Source organism: Pteronotus mesoamericanus, unplaced genomic scaffold (assembly GCF_021234165.1).
Source record: "Pteronotus mesoamericanus isolate MK-2021 breed Mesoamerican mustached bat unplaced genomic scaffold, CSHL_Meso_final contig_130, whole genome shotgun sequence".
Classification (NCBI taxonomy): Eukaryota; Metazoa; Chordata; class Mammalia; order Chiroptera; family Mormoopidae; genus Pteronotus; species Pteronotus mesoamericanus.
In genome coordinates this window covers 4398983-4421646 of record NW_026555060.1, presented here as the reverse complement: position 1 = coordinate 4421646, position 22664 = coordinate 4398983, and the positions used below count along the sequence as shown (strand labels likewise).

Below are 22664 nucleotides of genomic sequence, written 5' to 3'. Positions count from 1 at the left end.
ACAGAAGCTAGAGATCTGGTTTTGATGTGGAGTCTCCCAATTCTAAATGTTAGCAACCAGTTCCAAAACCCTTTAAAGACGGTGAAGCGTAAGCAGGACAGCTGTGAGCTGGGATTGGCCTCCGGCTCCCAGTTTGCAACCTGTGTTCTCCAGAAACTGCTTCAAGGCCCCCCGCCATGCTCCCCAACACCTTGTGCTTTCATGGCTCTTCCTTTTGTTCCACATGTCCCTTTATCTGGACTGCCCAAGCCCGTTCTCTCCATTGATCCACAGCCTAACTCCTACTTGATCTTGAAGATCCAGCTAAAAGTCTGCTGTGTGGCATGCATGCTTGACTTTTCAGCAGCAATACAGAGCAACTAGGGAAGGCAAAATCAGAAATGGGTTGACAGGTGGTCTAGATACCAACTCCTGGGAGGTCAGCCCAGGCAGGGATCAGATTCCCAATCTACCAGGCCAGGGAACAGGGAGCCAGAGGACAACAGGCTCAGTAACCTGGATTAAGGAATCTGAGTAAGCACAAGGCACAGGACAGCACAGATCAGAATGGAATTTGTAATAGTCACAAGATGACAGTTTTGGTTTTTTAAATACAATTCTCTAATTTTTGAAAGAAAAGAAAAAAGGAATGGTAAATAACATTTTTAAAAAAATCTACTGTGTGCTAGGTATGTCTCAACGTCATACCTGACGTTCAGAGAGATCAAATAGTTTGTTCATATCACATAGCGGAGTGAGAATTTAGATTTTTAATTCATTGTTCATACAGAGAAGGAAGCAGTGAGTAAAACACAAGTGGAGGTCAGGAAGGCCAGTGAACTTAAGTAGTGTTAATCTAATTAGCTCGTTCTTCAAGTACATTTGTTCTCATTCCACAACCAGATACCCAGCCTGGGAGTCTAGGAAGTGAATAGGGACCACTCAGAGGGACTGAGCAATAAAGAATATAAAATAATAGTTCTCCAAATATTGCTTTTTATTTTTGGTTTTTAAAATTCAGTGGTTTTTACTATGTTCAGAGCTGTGCTACCATCACCACAGTCAATTTTAGAACACTTTTTAAAAATATATTTTATGGATTATGCTATTACAGTTGTCCCATTTTTTTTCTCTCTTTTATCCTCCTCTGCCCTGCACCCACCCACCCTCCAGCAATTCCACCTCCTTAGTTCATATCCATGGGTTGTACATATAAGTTCTTTGGCTTCTCCACTTCCTATACTGTTCTTAGCCTCCCGCTATCTGTTTTGTACCCACTAATTATGCTTCTTACTCCTTGTACCTTTCCCCCATTCTCCCTTCCCCCTCCCCACTGATAACCCTCCAAGTGATCTCCCTTTCTGTGATTCTGTTCCTGTTCTAGTTGTTTGCTTAGTTTGCTTTTGTTTTTGTTTTCTTAGGTTCAGTTGTTGATAGTTGTGAGTTTGCTGTCATTTAACTGTTCATAGTTTTGATCTTTTTCTTAGACAAGTCCCTTTAACATTTCATATAATAAGGGCTTGGTGATGATGAACTCCTTTAATTTTACTTTATCTGGGAAGCACATTATCTGCCCTTCCATTCCAAATGATAGCTTTGCTAAATAGAGTAATCTAGGTTGTAGGTCCTTGTTTTTCATGACTTTGAATACTCTTTCCAGCCCCTTCCTACCTGCAAGGTTTCTTTTGAGAAATCAGCTGATAGTCTCATGGGAACTCCTTTGTAGGTAACTAACTGCTCTTCTCTTCCTGCTTTTAAGATTGTCTCTTTATCTTTAACCTTTGGTATTTTAATTATGATGTGTCTTCATGTGGTCCCGTTTGGGTCCAACTTGTTTGGGACTCTCTGAGCTTCCTGGATCTCCTGGAAGTCTAGTTCCTTCACTAGGTTAGGGAAGTTCTCCTTCATTATTTTTTCAAATAAGTTTTCAATTTCTTGCTCTTCCTCTTCTCTTTCTGGCACCCTATGATTCAGATGTTGGAACATTTAAAGTTGTGCCAGAGGTCCCTAAACCTCTCCCTGTTTTTTTGAATATTTGTTTCTTTATTCTCTTCTGGTTGAATGTTTATTTCTTCCTTCTGTTCCAAATCGTTGATTTGAATCCCATTTTCCTTCTCTTCACTCTTGGTTCCCTGTATATTTTTCTTTATTTTACTTTGCATAGCCTTCACTTCTTCCTCTGTTTTGCGACCATGCTCAGCCATTTCTGTGAGCATTCTGATTACCAGTGTTTTGAATTCTGCACTTGATAGATTGCTTAACTCCATTTTGCTTAGTTCTTTCTCTGGGGTTTTGATCTGTTCTCTCATTTGGGCCATTTTTCTTTGTCTTGGCACACCTGTTATGTTGGAAGGGGCAGTGCTGATTCCTGGGTAGATGGGTTTGTGTACATTATATGACCCCATGGGTCTCTCCAAAAAATACCCCTGTGAGACGAGGAGTTTCTCCACCAGCACAACCCCCACAGGTTTTTACAGCCAGAAGTATTGAGGCTTTAGTTTCCCATGCTGGACCCTGGGTCGTGTGGTCTGCCTCATTCCCTGGCTGTTCCTCCTTGCTTATCTACACGGGAATGTGGGACCACCCAGTCCACCAGGCGCTGCCTTGCCTGCTTGGTCTGCTGCCTTGCCACTCGTCCTCCCTGCCCCGGGTGCCCATCTCTACCCCTCCTACCAGTCTGGATGAATGTTTTTTTAACTTTTTTTGTCAGACTTCCATAAAGTTTGGTTTACTGGCAGTTCTGGTTGTTTTTTGTTTTTAAATTGGTTGTTGTCCTTCTTTTGGTTGTGCAAGGAAGCAAAGCGTATCTACCTACTCCTCCATCTTGGCCAGTCGTCCTCAATTTTAGAACACTTTCTATTATCTCAAAAACAAACTCCGTACCCTTTACCTGTCAACTGTCAATCCTAAGCAACCACTAACTGACGTTCCTTCTTTATAGATTTCCCTCCTGTAGACCCAAATGTTGGTTTTCAACCTAAGTGCTTCATTGATGAAGAACCCATGATAATTTTTGTTATTTTTATTTATTTATTTATTTTTACCTTTTATTGAAGCAAAACATGAACCTCCCTCCCTCCCCCGGCATAAATCATAAGTACATAACTCAGTTAAATTTTACAAATTGAACTCACCAGGGAACCAGCACCTAGATCAAGAAAGTAAAGCTTACGAGCATTTCAGATGCTCCCCTTGTATCCTCCTCCTTTAAAGGTGACCACTCTTCTCACTTCTGTAAGCAAAGATTAGTTTTGTCTTCATATGAACTTTGTCACAATGGAATTATATATGCATTCTATTTTCCTGTCTGGCTTCTTTTACTCAACACTATGGTTGTGAGATTCACACTGCCTATAGACAATCTTTTAATGTTAAATTCACCCAATTTCCTTCAGAGTAAATTTTAGAAAGGTTAATGAGACACTAAAATATTCTTCAGGTGATTTATTGAATAAGCCACCACCCTTTCTCAGTATGAAAATAATCCATTCCTGAAAGCTTTAGGGAATTTAAAATCAGAAGACTAACATTGAGGGCAAATGATAGCATTTGGTCTTGCAGAGCTACTTGGACAAGTCATTAAATTTGAACTGAATAAAATTGAATAAACGGAATAAACATTTAACACACATAAGAGATTAAATTTCTTGTCTGGGTCTTTTCTTCCTGGGATCTTTTTATTTTAGCATGTCTTTGGGAACTGTGTACGATTTTTCCCTCTATTTCAAATTCTTTTTCTCTTTCACATCTAGTATCCCATATTGTAGACCAACCCCTTTCTTCACCTAGGAATGTTTTAAGTATAAGACCAAACATATATCTAGGGATGAAGGTAGTGTTTTTATACCTACAAGTGTTCAAAAGTGTCATATAATTTACTCCTAATTTACTTAGCAATTTCTTATTTCCCTGCACCCTCAAATTAGCCAGTGGAATGTTTACTAAACACGGCAATGTACTTTACACAGAAATTTGTTCTCTGTGGAAATTCTTTTCATGAACCAAAAAAGGTGTGCTTTTCAGAATAAAGCACAAGGAAGGTCTTCATGAATCAGGCCTTTCCTAATGTATTTGAATACTCAGGTGGCTTGGGGAGGGGTGCAGGTCTTGTACTGTGCTGTCTTTCCCCAAAATAAACCTCACAAAACAACTGGGGTATGAGGTCAGTGTCTTGGCTTTGAAGACAACTAGATCAGAGTCATTGAAAAAGAAGGCACTGTGAGGTTTAAAACACACACCATGAACATAATAACCAGTAAATGTGTTTCCTTCATTAGATAATACTTCCCTATTCCCATAAAATTAGCTATGATGTTTAGTCTTCAGACCAGAAAGCTCCAAAAAATGTATCCCTAAGAGGTCAAGTGGAAACCAATCACTTATGCAGGTTTCTAAGACTAAGGGTTGTTCCATCTTCCTCTGTGCTTCCCATAAGAGCCTACATTTTATAAGAAAGGTCATCACACCCCTGCCAATTCCAAGGGCAAAACAAGCACTGTTTTTTAATGCTTAAAAAACTGTATTTTCTCAGTTTGCAGAGAAGAATACAGAGGATATGAAGAGTTTGTTCATGGAAATTAAGCCCAGCTTTTCCAAGATGTACAGTACTATGTCTTGCCATCGTTGCGTATCACAGAAATAGGTGTTCTGTGATGAAAGTGCTTGCACAAATATTTCTTCTAGGATTTATATGCAGTGAGAAAACTTGAAGAGAATTTTTCTGTAAATGCCATTGACCACCCCACCCCTGCCTTTCTGAGACATGCCTGGCTTTGAACTTGTAGTAATACCAAAATGCCTGTCACTGCTGCCGCACCTTTGCTGTTGCTGTGCCTGCTTCCTGGCACAGCTGTTGTCAACCATTGCACTTTCTTTGTTGGCTTATTCTTATTTCACCTGCAAGACTCAGCTGAGGTGTCATCACCTCCAGGCATTCTGAACCTCTAGTTTGATGTAATTATCCCTTCTCTCTATTCTCACTGCACCCCGTGGAAATCTGTTTTAAACCTTTTTTAAAGATTTTATTTATTTATTTTTAGAGACAAGGGGAGGGATGGAGAAAGAGAGGGAGAGATACATCTATCGGTTGCCTCTTGCACGCCCCCTACCAGGGACCTGGCCCACAACCCAGGCATATGTCCTAACTGGGAATTGAACTGGCGACCCTTTGGTTCACAGGCCGGCTCTCAGTCCACTGAACCACAGCAGCCAGGGCATATTTTTCTTTTACAAATCATAATGTTACCCCATTTCCAAATTTTAGGTTTAGTTAATAACTATTAATGGAAAACATCCAGTTTTGTGAAATGCATGCTATCATTATTTTGTCTACTATTAAATAGAAACAGTTCAGATGAAGATCTGTCTTACTTTAGGGTTCCTTAAACAAATTGTCGATACTGAGCAAATGTGGTCTGGAATACCCATGTAAAAACGGTCCCATTCTCAGCTTTTGCTATGTGTGTGAACTTCTCTTTCTTCCTTTATTAACCCCTTATTGTTCTGTTACATTAGATTTTCTTCATATTTCCAAAGGACATGTCCTTGTTTATAATGTCTACTGTTAATTTATAGATTTGGGCTCCCGAGACTACCTTGAAGGAGGTCAATTTATTGCCCCTTTCAGTACCTGAGAGCCATATGTGTACTTGTCACCCAGTGAAGTGTGATATCTAGGCTATGACCATATGGCCTAACAGTAATCATTATAGTTTATATGATGCCTTTATGGGTTAGGCTCTGTGCTAAGAACTGTATATGTGACAGTTCTATGAAAAAGGAATGCAATTGTGCCTTTTTGCAGATGAGGAAACAGTCCCAGAGAACTTAATAACTTGTCCAGCATCTTACAAGTTTTAAATGCGGAGCTAGGATTAAGAACCAAACTCTACCACATTCCAGAATGTATGATTTAAAAAAAATTAATTTTTTATTTTTAAATAAAATAAGTATAGGTTATTAGGCAGTTGCAAAAATAGCTTATTCAATAAATGGTGTTGGGAAATTTGGACAGATACATGCAGAAAAATGAAACTAGACCACCTTCTTATGCCACGCACAAGAATAAATTCAAAATGAATTAATGACTTACATGTTAGACCCAAAACCATAAAAATCCGAGAAGAAAAGAAAAGAGTAAAATCTCAGACATTGCTCATAGCAATATTTTATCTGATGTATCTCTGCAGGCAAGGGAAACAAAAGAAAAAATAAACAAATGAGACTACATCAAACTAAAAAGTTTTTCCACAGCAAAGGAAACCATCAACAAAATAAAAAAGACAACACACTAAATGGGAGAACATATTTGTATCTGATAAGGGGTTAATATGACAAATTTATAAAGAACTTATAAAAACCCTTCATGAATAATCCAATTAAGAAATGGGCAAAGGACCTGAATAGACACTTCTCTAAAGAGGACACACAGATGGCCAATAGACATATGAAAAGATGCTCAATGTCACTAATCATCAGAGAAATGGAAGTTAAAACCATAATGAGCTATCACCTCACACTTGTCAGAATGGGTGCCATCAATAAATCAACAAACAACAAGTGCTGGTGAGGATGTGGAGAAAGAGGAACCCATTTGTGCTGTTGGTGGGAGTGCAGACTGGTGCAGCCACTGTGGAAGGCAGTGTGGAGATAACTCAAAAAATTAAATATGAAGCTGCTTTATGACCCAGCAATTCCACTTCTGGGAATTTATCCAAAGAAACCTGAAACACTAATTCAAAAGAATATAAGCACCCCTATATTCATTGTAGCATTATTTATAATCACCAAGATATGGAAGCAGCCCAAGTGTCCATTAGTAGATGAATGGATAAAATAACTATGGGACATTTACACAAAGGACTACTACTCGCTGTTAAAAAAGATTTTTCCCCTTGCGACACCATGGATGGACCTGGAGAACATTATTATAAATGAAATAAGCCATTCTGAGAAAGACAAATACCATATGATATCACTCATATCTGGAATCTAATGATAAACTAAAATAACAAGCAAAATAGAGACAGACTCCTAAATGGAGAGCAGGCTGACAGCTCTGGTGAGGGGTGGTTAGGGAGTGGAGGGATTGAGCAAAAAGGAGAATGGACTCATGGACAACAGTGTGGTGATGGCGTCAGGGGTGTTTTATAAGGGGGATAAATAGTAAGGGAAAAATACAATTTAAAAATATAAAAATAAAACTAATAATTGGCTTAAAAACAAAAGAAATGGATGGGGAGGTCCTATGCAACCTCTACCCCATTTTCCCCAATTTGATATCCTTCATAACCATAGGACATTTTCAAAAGCAGGAAACAGTTCCACATCCATAGTTATGGTAAACCGAGGTTATCGATAAGCACAGAATTTAAGTTAAATATGAATTTTGAATGAAAATAACATTCTTTATACTATAAAATATTTATTTTAGTAAACATCTCATTATTGCCATGATATACATTGAGGAAGAATGTGCTTTAGATCATTGGTTCTTTTTGTTTGTTTTTTAAGTTATACATTATTGATTATGCTATTACAGTTGTCCTGATTTTTCCCTCCCTTTCCCCCCTCTCCACCCAGCACCCCCCACTCCCTCAGGCAATCCTCCACCATTGTTCATGTCCATGGGTCATGCCTGTAAGTTCTTTGGCTACTCCATTTCCTGTAGTATACTTTACATCCCCATGGCTATCCTGTAACTACCAATTTGTACTCCTTAATCCCCTTACCTCTTCACCCAATCCCCTGCACCCTCCTCCCATCTGACCTCCATCAAAACATATCCATGATTCTGTCTCCGTTCTTTTTATTTGCTTAGTGTATTTTTTAGATTCAGTTGTTAAGTATTTTTTGCTATTTTATGGTTCATAGTTTTGATCCTCTTTTTCTTAAGTCCTTTTAACATTTCGTATAATAGTGTTTGGTGATGATGAACTCCTTTAATTTTTTCTTGTCTGGGAAGCTCTTTTCCTTTCAATTCTAAATGATAGATTTGCTGGGTAGATCATTCTTGGCTATAGGTCTCTGCTTTTCATGACTTTGAATATTTCTTGCCCATCCCCTCTAGCCTGCAAAATTTCTTTTGAGAAATCAGCTGACAGTCTTATGAGAACTCCCCTGTAGCTAATTACCATACTTTGCTGTGTATAATGTACACTTTTGCCCAAATTTTTCAGGGAAAAATAAGGATGCCCATTATACATGGGTAGCACCTGAAATACCTCATATCTGTTCTTGTGTTATGTAATTATTTGTTACATAAAATTTCTTGTACCATAATATATTAAAAAATAAATGCTAAAATGTCTTTATAATAGAAAAAAGTATCTAAATATAAATAAAAAGTAATTGAATTGAAAAATTAAAACAAAAGATTTTTTCCTAAATATTTGGGCCAAAAACATGGATGCATGTTATACATGGGAGCACATTAAATATGGCCAAATATTCTTTTCTTTTGCTGCTTTTAAGGTTCCCTCTCTATCTTTAAACTTTGGCATTTTAATTATGATGTGTCTTGGAGTGGGCCTCTTTGCATCCATCATAATTGGGACTCTCTTTGCTTCCTGGATTTGCATGTCTATTTCTCTCATGTAATTATGGAAGTTTTCTTTCATTATTTTTCCAAATGATTTCCAATGTCTTGCTCTTTCTCTTCTCCTTCTGGCACCCCTATCATGTGAATACTGGACATCTTGAAGTTGTCCCAGAGGCTGCTTATACTATCCTCAGTTTTCTGGATTCTTTTTCCTGTTGTCTTCTGATTGGTTGTTGTTTTTTGGTTCCTTATGTTCCAAGTCATTGATTTGATTCATGGCTTCATCCACTCTACTGTTGTTTCCCTGTAAATTGTTCTTTATTTCAATTATTTCAAGGTGTACCCTTTGTTTCTGATTGGATATTTTTTATGCTGCTGAGGTCCTCACTAAGCTCCTTGAACATCTTCATAACCAGTGTTCTGAACTCTGTATCTGATAGATTGCTTCTATCCAATTCGTTTAGCTCTATTTTCTGGAGCTTTGATCTGTTCTTTCGTTTGGATCATGTTTCTTTGTCTCCTCATTTTGACTGCCTCCCTGTTTGTTTCTAACTATTCGGTAGAGCTGCTTTGACTCCGTGTCTTGGTAGTGTGGCTTAATGTAGTAGGTGTCCTCCAGGGCCCAGTGGCACAGCCTCCCCTATCACTCACGGTGGGTACTCGAGGTGCACCCTTCGTGGGGGCTGAGTACACCCTCCTCTTGTAGTTGAGCCTTGGTTGCTGTTACCAGATCAGTCAATGGGAGGGATTTATCCAGACCAGTCAGATGCAAGGGTTGACTGTGACTACTGACCACTGACGACCAACCTCTGCCCTCCGTGGAGGATCAGCTGCACAGGGGCAGGTTGGTGGTGCTCCTTTATGGTCTGTAGCTGTCCACTGGGTGCACTGGCCCTGGGGTTTTTCAGGTGGTGCAAGCCAAGCTCAGCAACACCCCTCCCCGCCCCTGTGGTTTTCCTGGGGCCATCCTGCCAGAGGTATAAAACAATCTGAGATGGCTGCTACTTGGACTGGGCTTAGAAATTCTCAGGCAAAGCCAAGCTGTGAATCTAGGCTGGCTGCTGCTAGTTCCAGGCCTGGGGCTCACTGAGGCCAGCTGTTGCTTGTTTGAGAGGATTTTGGAAGTTGTGAAGCATGAGCCAAGACCTGTCATTCATATGGGAAAGCAGCTTGCCTGGGCCTGTATATTGGGTGGGGCAGAGTCTCTTGGGATCTCCAAGGCAGGTCAAAGTGTGTTAGCCACACTGATGGAGCTGTGGCTCCATCAGGTATGGCACCAGCTTGCTGGCTCCATGGCTCTGGGAGGGGAGGGTTTAGAAAAGGGACAATGGCATCTGCTTGCCTTGATGCCAGACCCTTCAGTTTCTCCCAGTATACCACGGGCAGCTTTCAAGCTGCTACTCCGGTGCTGGAGCTCAGAGGCAGTGAGTCTGGGTAGGAGGGTCTGTGTGTAGGTTCTTTAAGAGGAAGTGCTTGGGGCTCCAGCAGCTTCTTGCACTGACTCAGTCCCTGCTTGTGTTTGCAGCCAGCAATTGTGGGAACTTATCCCGGGCAGTTGAACCCAGGGCTGGGTGGCCTGATGCAGGGCTGAGGCTCTTTGCTCCTAAGACATCCTTCCTGAATTTTTTATCCACCGCACGTGGGTATGGGACCAACCCACTGTACATCTGCGCCACTCTTACTAGTGCGGATGGATGTGGTTTCTTTAATTTCGTAGTTGTCAGACTTCCATTCACCTCAATTTCTGACAGGGCCAAGTGATGGTGGTTCTATATTTTAGTTGTAATTTTCATGTGGTTGATCAAAGAGGTGAGCCATGTCAGTCTACATTGCTGTCTTGACTGGAAGTCTAGATCATTGGTTCTTAACCTTTTAGGACACAAATGTCTTTCAGAAGGCAATGAAATACAGACCTTTCAGCAAAAAAGACTTATACACACATATAAATAAAATATTCATGGTTTCACAAACATTCTCTACCTCCTTCCCCCAAAACAGGCATAGATCACAGGTTAAAAACTTATGGTTTAAAGTAATATTTAAAGAAATACATTTACTTGTATCTGGAAACTCTTTAACAATTCTTACTAGTGTTTTTTTTCCCCAACACTGCTTATAGAAAAGTCACCCAAAACTTCATATTATTCTTTTCCTTAAAAAAGTAAAGGGTTGAAAGTTCCATTGATTTTTCTACAGCTCTTGGTTGATTTCAGCAGATGAAAAAACTGCTTCTAACATTATTGCCCATATGATCATATTTTATCTGGGACTGCTTTCTTGTGCACAAAAGGCCTTTGGTCAGTAACTTTAAGATGCCCTTCCTTTTTCAGGTCACCATCAAGAACTGGGTAATTTTGGGTCATGGCTCTGGAGTCAGGGACCAGGCCTGGGATCTTGGAAGCTCATCTAGTATTAGAATGAAAGGTGGGGGTAGGGGGTGCTCCGGTTAGTTTTGAGCAAGCTGCCAGGAGCCAGGACATATATGTACACAGCTAGGCCTCACCCTGGGAGTGTGAATCAACAAGGAATAGATCAGAGCAGCGATCTGGAAGGAGGAGGGTAAAGATATTTAAAAACACAGCAGCAGCAACAACAACAATAACAATAACAAAAACCTCCACAAAAACCAACATATGATCTATTAAGAAGGGCAGGATGAATATTGATTCTGAGGAAGAAACTTGCCTTAGTCATGTACCTCTTATATGCTTCCTGCTGAGGTAAAGCTCATTAAAATATTCTGCTGCCCTGGAGCCAGAATCCAGAATTAGCTAGCCCAGAAGAACCTACAAGGAAGTGGTTGCACCTGGAAACATACAAGTAGAAATAAGGGCTGATGCTGACACTGTGAGAGATTGGCTGTATTCTGCTCTCAGGCAGCCAAGGTAAAAGGTCAAAATACTTTCCCTGTATCACCTCTATCATTGCTTATGATGCTCTTTTTCCAGTCAGAAGTTTCACAGCTATTCTACCATCTAACTTTTCTGCTGATGAATGCCTTATATTTTGCATTTAGGTTAGTCTTTTATTACTCTGTGTAGGTTTTGAGCCTGGTTGGTAAAAGAGACTAGTGAAATAAATTTGCTTTCAAAGGCTCTATACGCTCTTCCTCTTCCTTCCAAATTTGACTAAGACGCCGACTTATGCCATGGTTTCTCTGCACTGTCACATCAAACATTTGACTCAAGAGGAGAGTGGAACGTGGAGGACGGAGGGCTGATCTGGGCCAGCATCTGTTCCTGCCTTTCTGTAGCACTGTGTTTGTTGAGGTCTCCTGATGTTGAAGGTCTGCCTCAATCCTCTAACAGCAGTCACACCTGTATACCTGCTGTGCCAACAACTGTGCTAAACAATACAAGTAATCCTCCCAACAACCATAAAGTTCGTTGTTTGTCCATGAGGAAATTAAAGGTCAAAGAAGTGAGCTAACCTAACCAGTGTCACAAAATTAGTTAGTGAAGAAAACGGGATTTGATCCCATGTATTTCGCACTCCTCAAGTGGACAATTTGCTTCTCGGCCCTGGCTTCTTCAGTATGACCCAATCTCACAACCCCCTCCAAAAATGAGGATTTGTGGCTCCGGGATACTGGTTGGCACTAACTTCATTCCTCTAGGACTGATTAGTGATTCACCAGATGCCATTTTACAGAAGGAGATAAGCCTTTCCATTAAAGGAATTTCTGTTGACCAGCGCGCCTCTGGGTCAGAGGGATTGGTGAGCATTAAATCAAGGAGAGAATTAGATAAGCGGGTGGTCTCTCATTTCCAGACTGCAAGGCTTGAAGAATTCAGCACATTCTGTAGCCTAGTAATGGCTAGAATATTTGTGTCTGCCAAATTTAGTCTACCCTGGACAGTGCAAGATAAACGGTGAAGGCTTGCCTCTTTCCAAAGTCATAATTTTTTGGACTCTAGAGCAGGTGAATCCTCTTTTATTTACATTACCTTTAGTTGTTACACTTTTCAGGGTTACTGTATCTCTTAGATCACTTGGCCTGAAGTAATTTTAGCAGTCATCATAGCTTTTGGGAGCACTGGATAGAATCCATTAGAATTTACAAACCATTATTCAGGATGGGTTTCTTTTGTAATCCTGTAACCTAATTCTTTGGGTGTTGATTTTTTTTTTTTATGAGGTTTTTGTCTCTCAATTCTGAAGAAGTGACTTCCTAGCATTTGCTGCCTTTATTCTCTCAAGTAAGTCCTTGGTAGCATTTGAAATTTTCTCTACTTGAAGGCTTTAACAGATATGATCAAAACAAGTTATATGACTAAAATCTACTACCTATAGTCACTCATATTGTTATGGTAAAAATATTTTTCAATTACAATTGACACCCAATATTATATTAGTTTCAGGTGTACGGAATAGTGGTTAGACATTACATAACTAATAAAGTGATTCTCTTGATAAGTCTAGTACCCACATGACATCATCATACATAATTATTAGAATATTATTGCCCATACTCCGTATGTTGTACTTTACATCCCTGTGCCAATTGTTATATTTGATACTTGACAACAAATGGGCAGGTTATGCCAGTATTTTACTCATCTTTTTGGATGTGTGACATATTTCATACACAGCCATCAAATGGAGAGGAAGAACATCTCTTTAGACCCTAATTCGTCCCAGTATCACAAAAATAATGCATGGAAAGGCTTCAGGAGAAATTCACATGTGATTCTTTTTTCAGACCATGATAGCCTTTCTCCTTTCCTGCTCTAAAAGGAATGGATTCATCCTATTCTTAGAAGCAGGTTTCTCTTTGCATCAAAAAGCTTTGTAAAGGTGCCTGCTACACCACAACAGGAGAGCCCTAGGTTTTCAATCGGGAAGGGTTGCTCCAAGGCTAAGGAGGTTCATCATTTAGCAGTGGGATATGGTATAATGGCAGGAGCCAGGGGGCACTCTGAGGTCTCTTTCTAAATTTGCCTCTTGTAGCCTGGTGCAGCTTGCCTACTTTGTGAATTGCGTGTGAAAATGAAATGAGATAATGTTTGCAAGTGTTTTGAAAACTATAAAAGGCTATACAAATGCAAGTTGTTGCTTCAGAGCAAAGCAGTAAGGAGTGAGAAAGGAATCAGTTGAACACAAGTGCTGCAAATATACCTTTTCAAGCACCAACTGTTAAGTGCCAGTGTTTATTGAGCATTTACTATGTGCCAGACATGGTTATAAATGTTTTATATGTTAATTCATCTAATCTTCATAGTACCCTAAAAAGATAGCTATTTTATCACCACTTTATAGATGAGAAAACATGGAAGCACTGAAAAGTTAAGCATCCTGCCTAAGGTAATATACCTAGATAATCGTTTCCAGGTAATATACCTAATAGTGATGAGCGAAAGCTGGGATGCAAATCACGCAGCCTGGCTCTAGAGCCCACACTGTAGTGCTGACAGCATAATCCCCATAATACTGAATTGGTATTAGGTCCCAGACATTTGTTACGCATGTCACAGAAGGTTAAGTGTTATGTAACTCTTGAAAGGTTAAAATTGCGATGAGTAAGACACGTCCAAGAAAAATGGGTATCCATTAAGGATTTAGATTTGACTCCCTTCCAATGCTAGTCTTTGTATTTTTGGGTCTTATATAAACCTTACTTATATGGGGTGTATGGCCCTTAAACATTAATGTAAAGTAATCCCTTGCACACCTACTTCATAAGCAAAATGGTGGTAATGGGACTGGTTGACTTTAAGATCTACTAAGTTTGAAAATGGTCAAATGAGAGAGTGTAGAGGAAAAGCCTTGTAAATTAAATTTCAGACGAGTATTTTGTGCTGAAATCTATAATAAAAATCAGAAATCAGCTAATATAATTCTAGTAATTTTACTTTTTAAAAATTCATCTGCTAATGGTGATTAATCTGATTCTTTTCTTTTTTGATTAAAGAAATTATGAGAGCCATCCCATGATATGTCTAACAGTATCTTTTCTTCAACATCAATTGATAGATTTCTGTTTGATTTGTCTGCTTTCTCCTTTATTCATTTCATTTCTTTTGTTTTACCACTTATATCTTCTGATATGCTGTTTTGGTCCTTCTAGGCAGATGATATAAATGTTCATTTATATGTAATGAGAGAGAATGTAGACAGAGCTGAGAGAATAAAAAAATCTTCCCTTTCGTCAGGCACCAAGAGAATGCCTTAATTGTTTAATAAATGTTTTTATTGTGAAAGTAACATATTACAGTGGAAAGTAGGAAGTACAGAAAAATATTAAGTCCATGAAAAACATGAAATATGTTCCTACTTAATAGAAAATTGAGTACCATATATTTTACATAAGGCTATATCATAAACATGTTTGACTTAAGACTGAAACATAAATGTGACATAAAAATGTATTCTTAGCGGTGGGGCCTGCTGGACGCTGGGCCCCGTGTGACCCCGGCCCCTCCTCCCTGCAGGTGCAGAGCGTCGACATCGCCGCTTTCAAGATCGGAGCCCTGCAAGCAGTGGCGCCGCGGGAGCCCCTGCCGCTATTAAAGACTGAGACCCCCGCCAAAAAAAAAAAAGGAAAAAAAAGAAAAAATGTATTCTTAAATATTTAAATTTACAGCTTTAAATGTAGATGTGTCAAGAATATGTATCTTAGTTTATTTAATTATTCACTATTAAGTGCCTCAAATTTCTTTTTAATTGGTTTTGGAAAGAGAGGAAGGGGGCGGGATGGGAGGGAGGGGGAGAGAGGGAGAGAAACATCGATTTGTTGTTCCATTTATGTATTCATTCATTGGTTGACTCTTGTATGTGTCCTGACCTGGGATCAAACTGTAACCTTGAATGTCGGAATGATCCTAAAACCAACTGAGCTACCCGGCCAGGGCAAGTGCCTCAAGTTTTTAAATGATAATAAATAAATAAATAACATTACACTGAACTTCTTGGTACATATCCTAAGAGGGATAAATGTCCAGAAGTGGAATTATTGGCACAAAAAGTACAAACATGTTAAAACTTTTGCTATATCTTGCCAAGTTGCTTTTCTGAAAGGATGAATTAGTATTTACTTGCAATAGAAATATGCAAAGGGGCTTTTAAAAAAATATTGGGTGGTTTCATTTAAAAATATTTACCAGTTATGGCTTGTCATTGTTTGTTTAATAGCTCTTCATGTATGTTTATGTTTTTTTTAAGTTAGAAATCCTTTGCATGTTTATTAATTAGGTTTTCATATTGATTTCTTAGAATACAGAAGAGTAAGGTGACATAACTAAATGAATTTGTAATACTGAATTATATCCTGAACCAGAAAATAATTTTTTTCCTTTCGATATAAAGGATATTGTTGGATAACTGATGAAATTTGAATGTGTATAGGTTATAGCAGTGATTTTCTTTTCTTTTTTTAAAAGATTTTATTTATTTATCTTTAGAGAGAGGGAAAGGGAGGAAGAAAGATAGGGAGAGAAGCATCAGTGTATGGTTGCCTCTCGCACACCCTGGTCCGCAACCCAAGCATGTGCCTTGACTGGGAATCAAACCAGCAACCGTTTGGTTCTCAGGCCGGCAGTCAATCCACTGAGCCACGCCACCCAGGGCACATAGTAGTGATTTTCAATCAGTGTGCTATAAAAATTTTTAAAAACATGCAATACCTAACTATTTAATCAGATACACTCACCTCTTTTCCCTTAGATTACCAAATAAAAAGAATGATAACAGCCAACATAACAATAGCTATCTGGTGTGTTTGTGAAAGGGAAAATCATACTTAACTCAGCTTTAGGATGGTTAAGATGTTTTAGTATGAGTACTTGGGGAAATCATAGATACTTACTTTGATTTTTCAGATTGTAGATGAAGGTTCACACCCACCCAAGGCACACTTTCTGGTTGGGAGTGTGATTGGAGTATCAAAGGAAGAGCTGGGGGTAGAAGTGAAAAAGTGGTAAGAAATGGAAGCAGCAGGTTAGGTCTAGACCAGTTAGACCTTGTTAGGCCCCAGTAAGGACTTGGGGCTTTTTTTATGTGTGTTGTCTTTGGAAGGTTTTGAGAATATCATCTGATTAGTAGCTGTAAAGGATCTGGTTGCTGTGAAACTAGACTATAGTAGAATGAGGGTGGAAACATCATGTCTCTTAAGGCTGTTGCAGTAGGTAGTGGAGGCCTGGACTCAATAATAGTAGTAATAGTAATGAAAAGTGTTTAACCCAGAATAAATGTTGGAAGGTAGAGGGAACAGAAATTTACTTATGATTGGCTGTGTGGTGTGAGAAAGAGTCAAGGATGACTTAAGGTTTCTGGCTTGAGCCACTGAATGAATGCAATTCGTGCTGGTCTCCCTGCCTTATCATGGGGAGGGGCTGTTTCATGGAGGTTATCTTTGAAGGGCTGGGAGATTAGTTAGGAGGCTACTGCAATCATTTTGGAAGGAAGAAAAGAGGACTGAATCTGCAGAGGCTATAGGTATGGAGACGCATTCAGAGAGCACAGACTTGAGAGACATTTAGGAAGTAAAAAAATCACCACTTTGAAAAAACAGTTTAGGGTGTTTGTTTTGTTTTGTTTTGTTTTGTTTTGAACTAAAATTGAAGATAGCTCAATCTTTTTCCCCAGTAAATCTACTTATACCCTAGAGCAGGGCTTACCTGAGGCAGGTTTTTTATAGCCCTAGAGCTAAGATAAGACCGTTTCTTACAACTTTAGAGAAATAAAAAAAGGAGGGAAGATGTGTGGCAGAGACTATATGTGCCCCTCAAAACCTAAAATACTTACTAAGTGGTCTTTACAGTGTAAGTTTGCCAACCTATGTTGTAGATCAGTAGTTTTTAAAGTATGGTTTAACTGCTGCTAGGGCAGCAGCAGCAGCAGCACCTGGGAATGTTAGAAATGCAGACTTGCTGAATTAGAAACCATGGGAGGGGGACCCAGCAATATGTATTGGGTTGGCCAAAAAGTCTGTTTAGTTTTTTCCATAAAATAAAGGATACATTTTTCATTTTCACCAATAACTTTATTGATTTGGCTATTGTATGTCAGCTATCTCCCCTGTGGTATAACATTGATTGTCCTCAGTTAATGTCTCAATTTGCTTGCTATTAACTTTAACTGGTCTGTCTGACTGTGGAGCAGCATCTGGCAAGACGTCTCCAGCATGAAACTTTGCAAACCACTTTTGACAGGTTGGATCAGTCACGGCATCTTTTCTATACACTGCACAAATCTTTCTCTTTTATTTCTTTTTTCTTTTTTTGGCCTTACAGTTGTTTTTACCTTTCTGCAAATAATAAAGCATAATATGCTTAAAATGTTGCGCGTTTTCTCCCACCTTCAATATTAAAATAGCTACACAAAAATTCACCAATTTTGATGTTTTTTTAATGCATGCAGATGACAGCTGTCACAATTCAGTGTAACAAAATTGTTTTGAATGAAGTTAAAAACAACCAAGTGCTACTAGAGCCATCTTACAGGGAAAAAAACAAACGAACTTTTTGGCCAACCTAGTATTTTAACAGGTTCCTTAGGTGATTCTGATGCACATTAATTTCTGAGAACCACTGCTCTAAAGAAATGTTTTACCTGTGCACCAGGAATAGCAGTGTGGTACATGAAAGACCCACATTGGAAACCACTCAAGGTCAATCAGCAGTAGGGGAGATAAGTTGCAGCAATTAATAGTCAATACAATGAAAGTATTCTATAGCTTGTGGTTAAGGGCATGTAGTGTGAAAGCAGACTGCTTGTGTTTGAATTCCAGCTCCACCAAATGGTAGCTGTGTGACCGTGGCAAGTTACTTGACCTTTTTAAGCCTCGGTTGCCTCATCTGTAAAATGGGCATAAAATACTTATCTACTTTATGGGGATATTGTGAGGCTTAAACAATTATGAAAAATAATCAGAAGAGTGCCTGGTACATAAGTATTAGACTTAAAAGCAATCTGCATATTATGATGCCTTAAGGAAAAACATGTCCAAGTTCATTTCACAAAAGTGATGGTCTGCCTATATATTTTTGCATGTTACAAAATGATTTAGCATCCTCAGGTAAAAACTATGTTGATTTTAGAGGTTCGAATGTGGGCATTACCTCTGTAAACCTCAGTTTTCACATTAAAAAAACCTACAATTGCTCTTACAGGATTGTGAAGAAAACTGATGAAATGTATATGCCCACATTGTTTGGTCCATTGGCATTTAATAAATGTGTTCTCTTTACTAACTGCCCTTTGTTTCACCATTCCTTCAGCCCTTCCTTCCAAAATTACTCTGCTGTCTTGATATTCTTTGACAGAACTAAGGTGCAAAGTGGCTTCCTTGACTCTAAGATTTGGCTTTTTCCATGAATCAAGGTCAGGAGAGTCAGTACCTAGTTTTTCCCCAGCTACGCCCCAGGGCCAAGTCTGTTTAGATCTAGGACAGGACTGTAATCCTGATATCTCTTGGGATTTCAGCCTTTTAGCTGTCTTGGTTGGTAAACTGATTAGTGTGTATTTAGCAACACCTAAATACAGAACGGTCTTACAAAGAATAGATTCTTTTCCCCTCTGTGGAGGCCACACCGTATTTTTCTACATCCTTGGGCCTAGCTTCCGGTAGGCTTGATATATATGTATATAACAGCTTTGAGCTGTTAGGGTGAATTTGAGTTTCTCGGTGGAGCTTAAAATCTTCATTTCCTAGAATGGGTTAACAAACAATATAGGTAAGTTCAGGGTGCAAACAGCTGAAACCACTGGCTGCGTGTTGTACTCATCTTAAGCAGCAAACAACATGCTCTTAGTTCAAAAAGAAAATCCCTCCCTCTTAATATTAGTAATCAAAAGGCACCAGAAATACCGGCCTCCAAAAACAGCCCGAAAAAGATATCGCTGCGAGCGAACCGGCTCTAGTTCTTCCGCGATCTAGAAGGGCGGCACGGCCAGAGCCTTCAGGCAGGAGAAAGGCAGCCTCCTTGTGACGTCAAATCAGCGGACTCTAGTACCGGCTTTAGGCCGGTTCCGGTTCCCCGGCTTTCTGGGCGCGAGAGTACGTGAGCGCGGCAGCATTCTGCGCGTGCTCGGCAGAGCGACGCGAGAAGGTTGGGTCCAGTTCGCGAAGGAGATGCGTGATTGGCTGAGGCTGTGCTGGGGGGTTCCCCAGCCCTTTCGGCAGGGGTAAAACAATAAGAGGGGGCGGTGGCAAAGGGGGCGGGACGTCCGTGTTCCTGGTCGCTCGCTGCAGCGCCTGGCGCCCGGGAAGAGCTGGTTGTAAGAGACCGAGCTCGCGGCTCTCCTGCTTCTGAGGCTTGACGTTTGTCGGAGGGAGGGGGAGGCGAACGAGAGAAATCCGCTGTAGCAGGTTGGGTTCGCTGCGACTCTACTGCTGACCTCCGCGCGACGTACCCGTCGCCGCTGTTGGTTGGAGGTGTGTAAGGGGGCCTGGAAGGGTTGTCGGCGTGGTGGTCGGAAGGGGACGTTCCCTTCGTGTTCTTTCTCGCGCGGCAGCTCGAGGCAACCGCCCACAGTGTGAACCCTGATATCGGAGGTTTAGCCGTAGAGAGACATTGTTCTTGCCGGCTGCCTACGCTATCGTGTATGCGTGAGAGAAGCCGAGCGTTTCCCCACAGGTGAGGGGTGGGAGGCCGCATGGGAAGGGAGGGAGGTGACCGACCGGCGTTATGAGGGCACAGGTGGAGCCGCGGTTTGTTGGGGATGAGGTGGCGAGTTGAACAAGGGGACGCAGTAGTACCCAAAGGCGCACTAATGGAGGCTTAATACGAATGGTGAAGGAGCGGGCATACCGGAGAGGATGTTTTAGATGGGGAACCCCCAGTCTTGCCTCCGATTCATTTGCGGCTCTTATTCCTGGTTCCCTGCTAGCGGGGAGGCGGTCGCCGCCCCGCCCGTGGGGGAGGGGGAAAGAGGCTCTGTCGGCGGAGGCAGAAGCGACGCAGATGCGAAAGTAGAGGCCTCCGGGCACCATTTCTGTGCACGGAAACAGAATCCGGGTTTGATGGCAGCGGCTGCTTTGCCTACCCTGTACCTAAGTGTTCCGCGGTCTTTGACTCCCTCTCGGCTTTATCCCCAACGTGTTCAGAAACTGGAGCTATCTGTAACGTTTGCTTTTTCATGCTCTTTTTATGTAAACGATTCTTTATTGACCTAGGAACAGAAAAAAATGTTTGAGTGCTTTAGAGAATGGATTTCTCTTACCCCACTTTTGCGGGGGCGGGGGGGGGGCGTTGGACAGGATAGTTAAGGGGAAAGAACCTAAGCTTCCCAAGAGTGTTTTGTTAGTCGAATCTGGTTGAATATTACCTGCCTCTAAAAGCAGATTTAAGATGGCCCTGTACCGCTTTGGAGCGAATATAGATTTGTATCTATAATTTTCCGCATAGATCAGTATTTTTCCCTTTCAAGGTCTATTTAACTTTTTAACTTTTTTGGCGGGGGAGTATCTTTACTCTCTTAAACAAACAAAAAATAAAACACGTGCACCGTAGGTGCAGTAACAGCAAAGTTGTCTCCTCTAACCGCCTATATGATTGTTATGATAATAACTTGGGTTAAAATACTGTTTTGTTTTGTTTTTTTAAGTGCAAGTCTCCACACCTCACGTTAGTCTTCCAAATGTTAGCATTGCATGTACCTGGTTCCGTGAACCAGTAACTGCCGTCAGGGAGCCCCATATGCTAGAGTGGAAGAAGATGGGAATTCCTTGTTCAGCTCCATATTTGGCAGTTAATATAGCCTTAGGCATGTGAGCAAAGTTTCTAAGTAAACGTTTGGCCCTGTTAGTATCCAGTAGTCCTTTTGATGTCCAAAATTTCTGGTCTTAAAAAATAGTGTAATTAGTTTGAACTTCTTGGAATTGAATTACACTTTTCTTTGGTGATATTTATTAGGTTTTTGTTTAAAATTTTTAGAACTAAGTCATATGATTTAATCTCTAAATGCTGTTTAATTTTGGAAGGTTATCAGGAATCGTAGATAGGAAAAGGACCTCAAAAGGATTGCTTACTAAGAGCTGTTCAGATTGCTAATATTCGAGGCTGAAATATTAGTCATAGTGACAAACTATTAAGAGTGAAGAGAGGGAAAAAAGTAGAACCAGAATGCTTGTGGGATGGATGGAGATCAAAAGTAGAACCAAGGAGAAAAAAATAACTCCAGTAATTTGATAGTCGAATTGAGTGCTCATTTTGCAAGGGGCCAAATACTTGACAATTCATCCAGCACAGAACTCTTGACTTTGAATAGTATTGGCACTGTTGGTAGCAGGAAATATTCATTGTCTGTATTGCATGTATGAGAGATCAAAAATCAACATTGCCTTGGCAGTTAATGAAAATCTATAAATACTACTAATAATATCTTAAGGTTTTTAACAGCTTTCTTATCCTGCAGAAGTACTGCTGTTGGTGACCCATTATCAGGATTGAGAATTTTTTCCTAGGGTGCTTTAAATATGATTTTTACTAGGTAATTTATGCTGAGGGGGTATGGGGTTGGAAAATGACTACTTTTCAAGTCTGGTTTTTATGGGTACAAACTTAAGGGTTGTTTCTGAACGTCTATATTCAGTAAAGTTTAATTGACAAGCATAACTTAGTTACTCTCCACTGGTAGCACTTGTTTAAGAGCTAATAGGGCAAATTGGTTCTTCTCCCAGAACTCTGGACTGGCTCAGAAGCAACAGTATCAGTTTCCCGACTGCTTTGTCTCAGTTTATTATTGTTTATTTTCTATATATATTTTTGCCTTATTTTGATATACCTTTGTAGTATGTTGGGAAGATTCTTTTGGATTTTCTGTTACGTTACTGTCTCCTGCTTTTTAGCTTTTACCAACAATATCAAATATGGGAACAGTTGGACTTTAAAAATTTTTTTATTTTCTTGTGCTTTTGGCTGTTCTTACAAAGTGGTTGTATTTAACCGGTACAATGAAAATATCACCAGAGAGAGGACACTCAAATTCAGATTGTCTCTCATAACCGTAAAGATGGACCATGAACTCCTCCCTTTTCTTAGGCCCTCTAAACATCAGTTTCCTTTTTTGTGAATGAAGCAAATATCCTATCTTTTTCAAGGAGATAAAGGAACATGTAGGCTACTTGTTAAATTTAAAGCACAGTATAAATACATGCTTTTTGTTGGGCAGCATTTCCTCTCTTAACACTTGGTCACTTTTAATA

The 22664-nt window shown here is 40.0% G+C and overlaps 1 protein-coding gene across 5 annotated transcripts in view; it reads left to right on the top strand.

The window, feature by feature from the left end:
- G3BP2 (G3BP stress granule assembly factor 2) overlaps positions 1-22664 on the top strand; it is an 82472-nt gene that overhangs the window by 35323 nt on the left and 24485 nt on the right. Inside the window, exon 1 of one of the 5 annotated variants that reach the window (XM_054591667.1) lies at positions 14953-15075. The exons of 2 other annotated variants lie outside the window; for them this stretch is intronic. The gene's annotated coding sequence lies outside the window, so the exon portion shown is untranslated. Of the gene's footprint in view, positions 1-14952; positions 15076-19682; positions 19893-19998; positions 20095-22664 lie in introns of those variants that run through there. 2 more of the 5 variants (XM_054591660.1, XM_054591672.1) reach the window with 2 other exon arrangements.